The 7321-nt window shown below is 50.9% G+C and overlaps 1 protein-coding gene across 1 annotated transcript in view; it reads right to left on the bottom strand.

The window, feature by feature from the left end:
* Positions 1 to 293, bottom strand: part of NDST1 (N-deacetylase/N-sulfotransferase (heparan glucosaminyl) 1) — a 57099-nt gene extending 56806 nt beyond the window's left edge. The window contains exon 1 of the mRNA XM_004686885.2: positions 160 to 293. The gene's annotated coding sequence lies outside the window, so the exon portion shown is untranslated. The remainder of the gene's footprint in view (positions 1 to 159) is intronic.
* Positions 294 to 7321: the final 7028 nt, after the last annotated feature.

Below are 7321 nucleotides of genomic sequence, written 5' to 3'. Positions count from 1 at the left end.
CCCGGCTCCCGGCTCCGCGCCGGGGCCGCACGCAGCAATCCCCATCTCGCGTCGGGCAGGACTGGAAGTTGGGGCGCGCCAGCTCGCCCCCCGCGGGTCCGCGGGGCACGGAGGGCCCCCAGCCGAGCTCCTCCGACCCTTGTTGGCGCCGGCTCCTACCTTCCCTAATCGTGGCGGTGGGAGCGGGCTCCGATCCCGGGCTGGAGGGTGGGTGCCGGCCGAGGCCCGGGCAGCCAGCCGGCGTGCGGAGAGCGCCCTGAGGCGGGGGCCGGGGCGGGACCGGGCGCTGCTATCGGGGCTGGATTTCTCGGCTTCCACCCGGATTCTCCCTCGGCTCCCGGCCGATTCGGTGCTGCTCGGCGACCACGTGACGCGAGCTGCCTTTGACCCCGGTCTCCGAGCGGGTAGGGGGCGGGGGCCGCAGGGGGTGTCAGAGGTGGGACCCACGAGGGCTGGGAGAGACAGCCGGGCATCCCCCAAGGTGGCGACCCGGGAGAAACAAAGCCCTGGGGAAACCAACAAGTTATTCAGGGTCAAAAAGAGAACAGCGCTGGGGGTCGGAGAGGCTTCTCAGAGGAGGAGGAGACAAAGACCCATGCCCACTGCTCCTCACAGGGCTCCAGGAGCTCCAGCCCTGGCCCAAGAGGGGCCCCCAGGCCTAGCTGCCACTGTGTGTGTGACAACCCTCCAGGGTCTTCTTGGCCAGCTCTCTCACCACCAGGTCTCTGCTGGGGTCACCCAGCAGGCCTGTCTGAGCCCGCCCACCACTACCACCACTTTTGCTCTGCCTCTTGAAAACCCCTTTATTTCCTGTATTATGATGAGCTGGTTCTTTTACTGGATTCATCATTTACAAGAAAGTAGTCTCCCCCAACAAGTTGTTCTCAGCTGAATCCTCCTGCCAGGCTAACAGGGGGATGAAGAGGTGGGTGACCTTGTGCAAAAGGCTCCTTCCATTGAACCCCATTCCTATCCCCTGTGTTACTTTAATTATCTCAAAGGCCCTGCGAGTTAGGCAAGAATATAGTGGTGATTTTCCTTAACAGACAAGACAACAAGCCCCAGGGAGAAGAGAGGATTTCTGAGTCTATTAGGTAGCTGCCAGCTAGGCCAGAGCCCTAATATGACTGCTCCAAGCCCAGGGCATTTTGCCATCCATGAGTCAATCTGTAAAACTGGGGGACAAGGGGGTTTCTGACTGAACTTTAAGGAGCTCATTAGCAATGCAGGTCACCAGGACCATCTTCCCCAAAGACAATGATTCTATGAGTATGGGGTAAGGCTGGAGCAAATTTGGAAACAAAATATTGGTGATTTCCTTAGCATCTAACAAGCTCAAGATTAACTACAGAAGCAAAGCTCAAGAAAACATACAAATGACAGGACAGAGCAAAGGGAGACAGACACCAAGCCTGATGCATGAGAACAGGGTAGACTCATCCAGGTTGTCCCAAAGGGTAACTAACCTCCTTGTGCTGGTGGGTAGGGTTTGGACCAGCTCACTTATGTCTGGAGGGAAGAGAGGGTATGAAAATACTGAGGCCTGAATAAGGAGAGATGTGCCTGTGATAGCTTTGAATGTATGCAATCAGATCAGACCCAGCCTAGTGATGGCCACAAGCCCAAGCCCATGTTCAAGGAGAGGCTATGGCTTCCAAGTATATACTCCAGCCACCTCACAGTCTGACCCGGGAGTCAGTATCCATTATTCATCAGCAAATTGTCCTCCATGATCTACATTCCTGTGGTCAGTGATCTAAAGTCCTTGAAAGTAAGCTGGGCTTTGGAAGGCCAAGCAAGCCCCATGAATCTTACTCAATCTTACTCATGCTGATCTCTGCTTTAGAAGACCATGTCCACACATGGAGGCCTCATGAGCATCCTCTCTGTGCTGGGTGTCCTCCTGGTATGGGAGTACAAAGGCCTGCACTCTCAAGTGTCCAGGCCAGTTTGGATCTGGGCTGCATATCCCTCATGTCCAGGGGCTGGCTCAACTTCAGGCCTGCTGGGGGAGGCCCAGGGCAAGTGCTGTGCACACAGTGAAAGAGAAGCCCAGTGAAGGGGTTTTAGGGGGAGGCAACCTATGAACAGGGTCGGGAGGAATGGGGTGAGGGTGGCCAGCACAGGGAGATGAACATTCCCAGCACAAAGAACATGCTGTGCAAAGACCAATGGAAAGCCAAGTGTTTCAAGGGAAGTGGGGATGGGTGAGGAAACATGAAGAAAAGAATGAGAAAAAAAAAAAAAAAAAAACAAAAAACTGGAGGGGAGCAGATTCTGGGTGACCTTGTATGAGGGAACACATGAACCAGACATTATCCTGACAGTCTGGTGAAATGAGTTGGTTGTAAACAGTGATAAGAGCCATACTGTGGGAGGGTGGAGGGGAAGGGAGCCCTCCCTGGTGGAACAACAGGTTAAAGCACAGCACTATGCAACTGTCTGCAGCCACTGCACCCTGAGTTCGATCCCCAGCCAGGGAATTGACCCACATGACGCAGCAGACTTCTGCCTCACCCATTGCTCCCCTCAGCAATGTATCTCAATCTGCCTGTTCTGCTCCCCAACTCTGTCTCTGGTGAATCTGTTAAAGGGCAGGGAGAGAGGGGCACCAGTGAACCCCCAAATCTGCTTGCTCTAAATAGGTTCTGTCATCCGCCGCATCAAGACAAAACAGATAAGACTTTAATGAAAAGGAACTTTAATACAGTGAGTATACAGTACAGAAGACAAAGAATATAATTTCCAAATTAAACACCTGAAGTTACCCATCCCCTCGTGGGCAAAAGTCCACCCAAAAGGGATTGGCCCAAAGCAAGGCCTGAAAGCCCGCTACAAGCCTAAAGCACCTTCTGGCATGACCCATGGAAAAGGGTCAGAAATGGCCAGACAAATCTGGAGGAAAAGAGCACAATCAAAATCAATATAAACACTGCCATAGTCAACCTCCCCATGGGTCTCTCACCGACATCTCTTTCAACTAGCCCAGGGCCAAGAAAAAAAGTTTCTTCACCTGTCTCCCTTTGCTCCATGTGGCTTCCTGAGGTCTCCTGGCTCTCCATCCTGCTTCCTTCTCTTCAGATTCCTTCTTTTCTCTCCTTTTCTCTGCTCAGCTCCACCCTCCTGGGTGGGGCAGGGAATCTGGAACTTTCCCTTTTCCTGGGGACCACCCTGTTACAAATTCTCTCACAAACACACCACCACCCCCACTCCCTACCCCCCCACCCTCACACTTCTGGCCATACCCCATTTCTTATATGCATAAATAAATAAATTTAATTTAGCTTAATTTTACAAAGAGTGTGGGCTTGGATTTGAATCTGACTCTCCACCTTACAAATTGTGTGATCCTGGGCCAGTGTTTCAATCTTTGTGTGCTCAGTTTACTCATCTCTACAGGGGGGAGAATAGTGTGTACTTTTTTTTTTTTTAAAGATTTATTTATTTATTTATACAGAACTGGGGTACAGGCCAGAGATGCGGAGGGTGAGAGGATTCACCAGGGACAGAGTGGGGAGCAGACAGGCAGATGAACGAAGTACACTGCTGAGGGGAGCAGCGGGCGGGTCAGGAGAGGTCTGCCAGCCATGTAGATCTCCTCCGGGGCAGGCGGGGATCGAACTCATGCGGAAGTGGGTTTAGATTCTCAGTGCTGTGCTTTAACCCGCTGCGCCACCAGGGAGGGCCCAATAGTGTGTACTTTATAGGACTTTTGTGAGAACTAAGTGAGTTAGGATTGTAAGCCCTCCGTGTAATCAACACTACATAAATGTTAGCTTAGCCTATCAGTCATTATCCTCTGGGTATCAGGTAAAATTTCATTTTCTCCTGGCACGTTCTTTAGGCCCCTAATCCAGACTTCTCCCCAGATACCACCCTTGTTAGCAGCATGTAGGTTCTGTAGACAACTGCATTTTTCTCATCACACGGTGCCAGGAATGAGGTAGGGAACCAGCGCATCTGTTGCAGACTAAAGATGCTAGAACCATCACCACACAGAACAGGACTTGTGCACCTCAAAAGACCCATCAACGGGGCCCTCCCTGGTGCAACAGGTTAGAGCAGAACACTATGAGGGTATTACCGCCACTGCAGTACAAGTTCGATCTCCGGTTAGGGAACTGACCCACATGGCACAGCAGACCTCCCCTTTCTCGCCCACTGCTCCCCTCAGCAGTGTGCTTCAGTCAGTCTGCCTATTCTTCTCCCCACTAGGTCTCTGGTGAATCCTCTCACCCCCCCACACCTCTGGCCTGTTCTGTATTTATAAATAAACAAAATCTTTAAGAAAAAAAAAAAAGAACCATCAATGACAGTTCATTTATTTATTCACTTGATCTTATTACTATCTTCTCTGGTCCTCGTCATGCCATCCTGGTGGAGGAGAGAAAGTAGAGAGACACATACAAGACGCACATGGTCCCTGTAGTGCAGGGCCATACAGTCTGGAAAACATATGACACAATGATACTGTGATGTTAAAATGGCCCATAACCATTTTGTTTCCCCCAGGTCTTTGGAACAAAGTGAAAAATAACTGAAAACAGATATGGTCACCTACCTTAGCCAACATCCCTAGTTCCCAGCAGGGTGGTCTCGAGAGCAGGCAGTCCTGTCCCAAGAGCATTCAGGCCATTCTGTCTTTCTCTGCCTGGTGATCTCCTACTTGGCCTTCAAGGTCCCACTACAGTAGCACTTCCTCCACGAAGTCTTCCTGCTCCTGCCAGGACTCTACATGGACCCAGTCATGGCTCTGATGATCTTGTGTGAATATAAAGGGATTTTTCAAGGGCAATCCAAATTTCATGTCATTTGCTTCTTTAAAGAAATAATGAGTTTGTAACTACATGTGATTTCATGTTTGGACCACAGTGGAGACAGAAGATAGCTTCTGTCAGACCATGTGACTTGACCTGTGGATTAGAGGGCATGGTCACCATAATTACAGCACTGGCCAGAAGGTATAACAAGTTTCCTCTCTTGCTTTGTCCGCACGCATGTGCACACACAAAACACAGCCCTTGGTAACAAGTCAATCCAGGGAAGGAGAAAAATCTGTGAAATGGGCAGGTTGTCCATGCTTCAGGTGAACAGTGGATATAAGTGTTCTGGAAACCAAGTACAGACAGTCTGGGGTTGGGGATAAAGGCAATTAGCAGCAATTAATTATCTACTCTGCTGATGCCACCTGCTTTCCATTTATTACTCAGCAACCCAGGGGGCACGCAGCTCAGACAGGTGAGGCATCTTCCCTCAGGAGCGATTAGAGATGTTTTCCAATCCAGGCCCACTCAGCTAAAAGACCATTCTTGTCACCCACCACTTACCACACCTCACAGGAGCCAATGGTTTGTGTTGTGCACCTCCTTCCCTGGACCCCTGGGGTCCCCACCCCCTCCCCTGTTGCACAGCCACTGTCAAGTTGCTGCTATTGGCAGAGACCTTGCAGCTGGTCTCCAAAGCAGTTTCCTCAGCAGAACCAAAGGATGTGTGCAAAGTCCTGCCTCCCCCACACCATCATCCCTCACCCTCAGAGGCTGCCTGCCAATGGCTAGTCAGCTAGGACCACTCCTTCCATGCACAGCACTTGTCCTGGTTCTTATAAGTCCTTCCCCATTCTGTAAACCAATCCCCAGGGACTCTACAGCAGTCCTGAGAAGTAAACACAGAGGAGGTTTGTTTTTTGTTTGTTTTTTTTAAGATTTATGTATTTGTGCATACAGAACTGGGGTACAGGCCAGTGGCTCAGGGGTGGTGAGAGGCTTCACCGGAGACAGAGTGGGGAGCAGAACAGGCAGATTGATGAAGTACACTGCTGAGGGGAGCAGTGGGCGGGTCAGGAGAGGTCTGCCACGCCATGTGGTCACCTCTGGAGCAGGCGGGAATCGAACTCATGCGGAAGTGGCTTTAGCTTCTCAGTGCTGTGCTTCAACCCGCTGCGCCACCAGGGAGGGCCTGAGGAGGAGGTTTTTTGGTTCCCATTTATCAGAGGAGAAATGGAAGTTTGGTCAGTCTATAGAAGAGCCCCTAAGTTAGCAAAAGAACTGAGAGGCAGAATAAACTCACTCTTTCAGAGTAAGAGTCTGAGGGCCCTCCTGGTGGCACAACCAGTTAGGATGCAGCACTGCAAGCTAGCAGCAGCCGCTTCAATGTGAGTTGGATTACAGGCTGTGGTAGTAACCCATATGGCACAGCAGACCTCTCTGGCCCACCCACTGCTCCCCTCAGCAGTGGACTTCATCAGTTGGCCTGTTCTGCTCCCCACTCTGTCTATGGTGAAGCCTCTCACCGCCCTTGCACCTCTGGCCTGTACCCCAGTTCTGGATGCATAAATAAATAAAAATCTTGGGAAAAAGAAAAGAGTAAAGAGTTCTCCAATTCCCTGGAGGGGTCAGATTAACCAAGAGGTATGGAAGGAGGTCTTCAGAATCCTCCCACAGAGAAGGTAATGGCTGCTTGCAAAAAGTGCAAGTCAGTTCATTTCCCTGTTTATGATGCTCATTGTGATGCACTTATTACAACCTGACAAAAGAAAACACAGGTAAGAGTGGTCTCTGAGGGTACTAAGTTCAAAGTCCCCGAGGGCAAGACAGGTCCCTGGTCCGGGACAGCTAGGCGATCAGGGCGGCCAATGCAAAGGGCCGGTGGCTGCCACTCAGAGGACAGTGCCCTGGGCTTGCCCTCACCCTGAGCCATTTCTCACTCTCCTTTACTCGCCCATGGAAGGAACTATTTTTCTTTTTTTAAAAAGATTTATTTATTTATGCATACAAAACTGGGGTACAGGCCAGAGATGCAGGGGCAATGAGAGGATTCACCAGAGACAAAGTAGGGAGCAGAACAGGCAGATCGACGAAGTACACTGCTGAGGGGAGCAGCGGGTGGGTCTGCTGCGCCATGTGGTCACCTCAGGGGCGGGGATGGAACTCATGCTGAAGTGGCTTTAGCTTCTTAGTGCGTGCTTTAACCCGCTGCACCACCAGGGAGTGCCCAGAAGGAACTACTTTTAATATCACCAAAAAGTTTACAGTCGGCTCCTCCCTGGTGGCACAGCGGTTAAAGTGCAGCACTGCAAGCAAGCCAGCTGCTTCAGTGTGAGTTCGATCCCATGTCCCGGAGGAGATCCACATGGCATGACAGACCTCTCCTGACCGGCCCACTGCTCCTCTCAGCAGTGTACTTCGTCAATCGCCTATTCTGCTCCCCACTTTGTCTCTGGTGAATCATCTCACCACACCTGTGCCTCTGGCCTGCACCCCAGTTCTATATGCATAGATAAATAAATCTTTAAAAAAAGTTTACAGTAATCAAAAAAGTATAT

This window comes from Condylura cristata, unplaced genomic scaffold (genome assembly GCF_000260355.1).
Source record: "Condylura cristata isolate star-nosed mole 26May11 unplaced genomic scaffold, ConCri1.0 scaffold00021, whole genome shotgun sequence".
NCBI classification, from domain to species: Eukaryota; Metazoa; Chordata; class Mammalia; order Eulipotyphla; family Talpidae; genus Condylura; species Condylura cristata.
The sequence above is the reverse complement of the archived record's forward strand: the minus strand, read 5'-3'. Positions and strand labels throughout refer to the sequence as shown.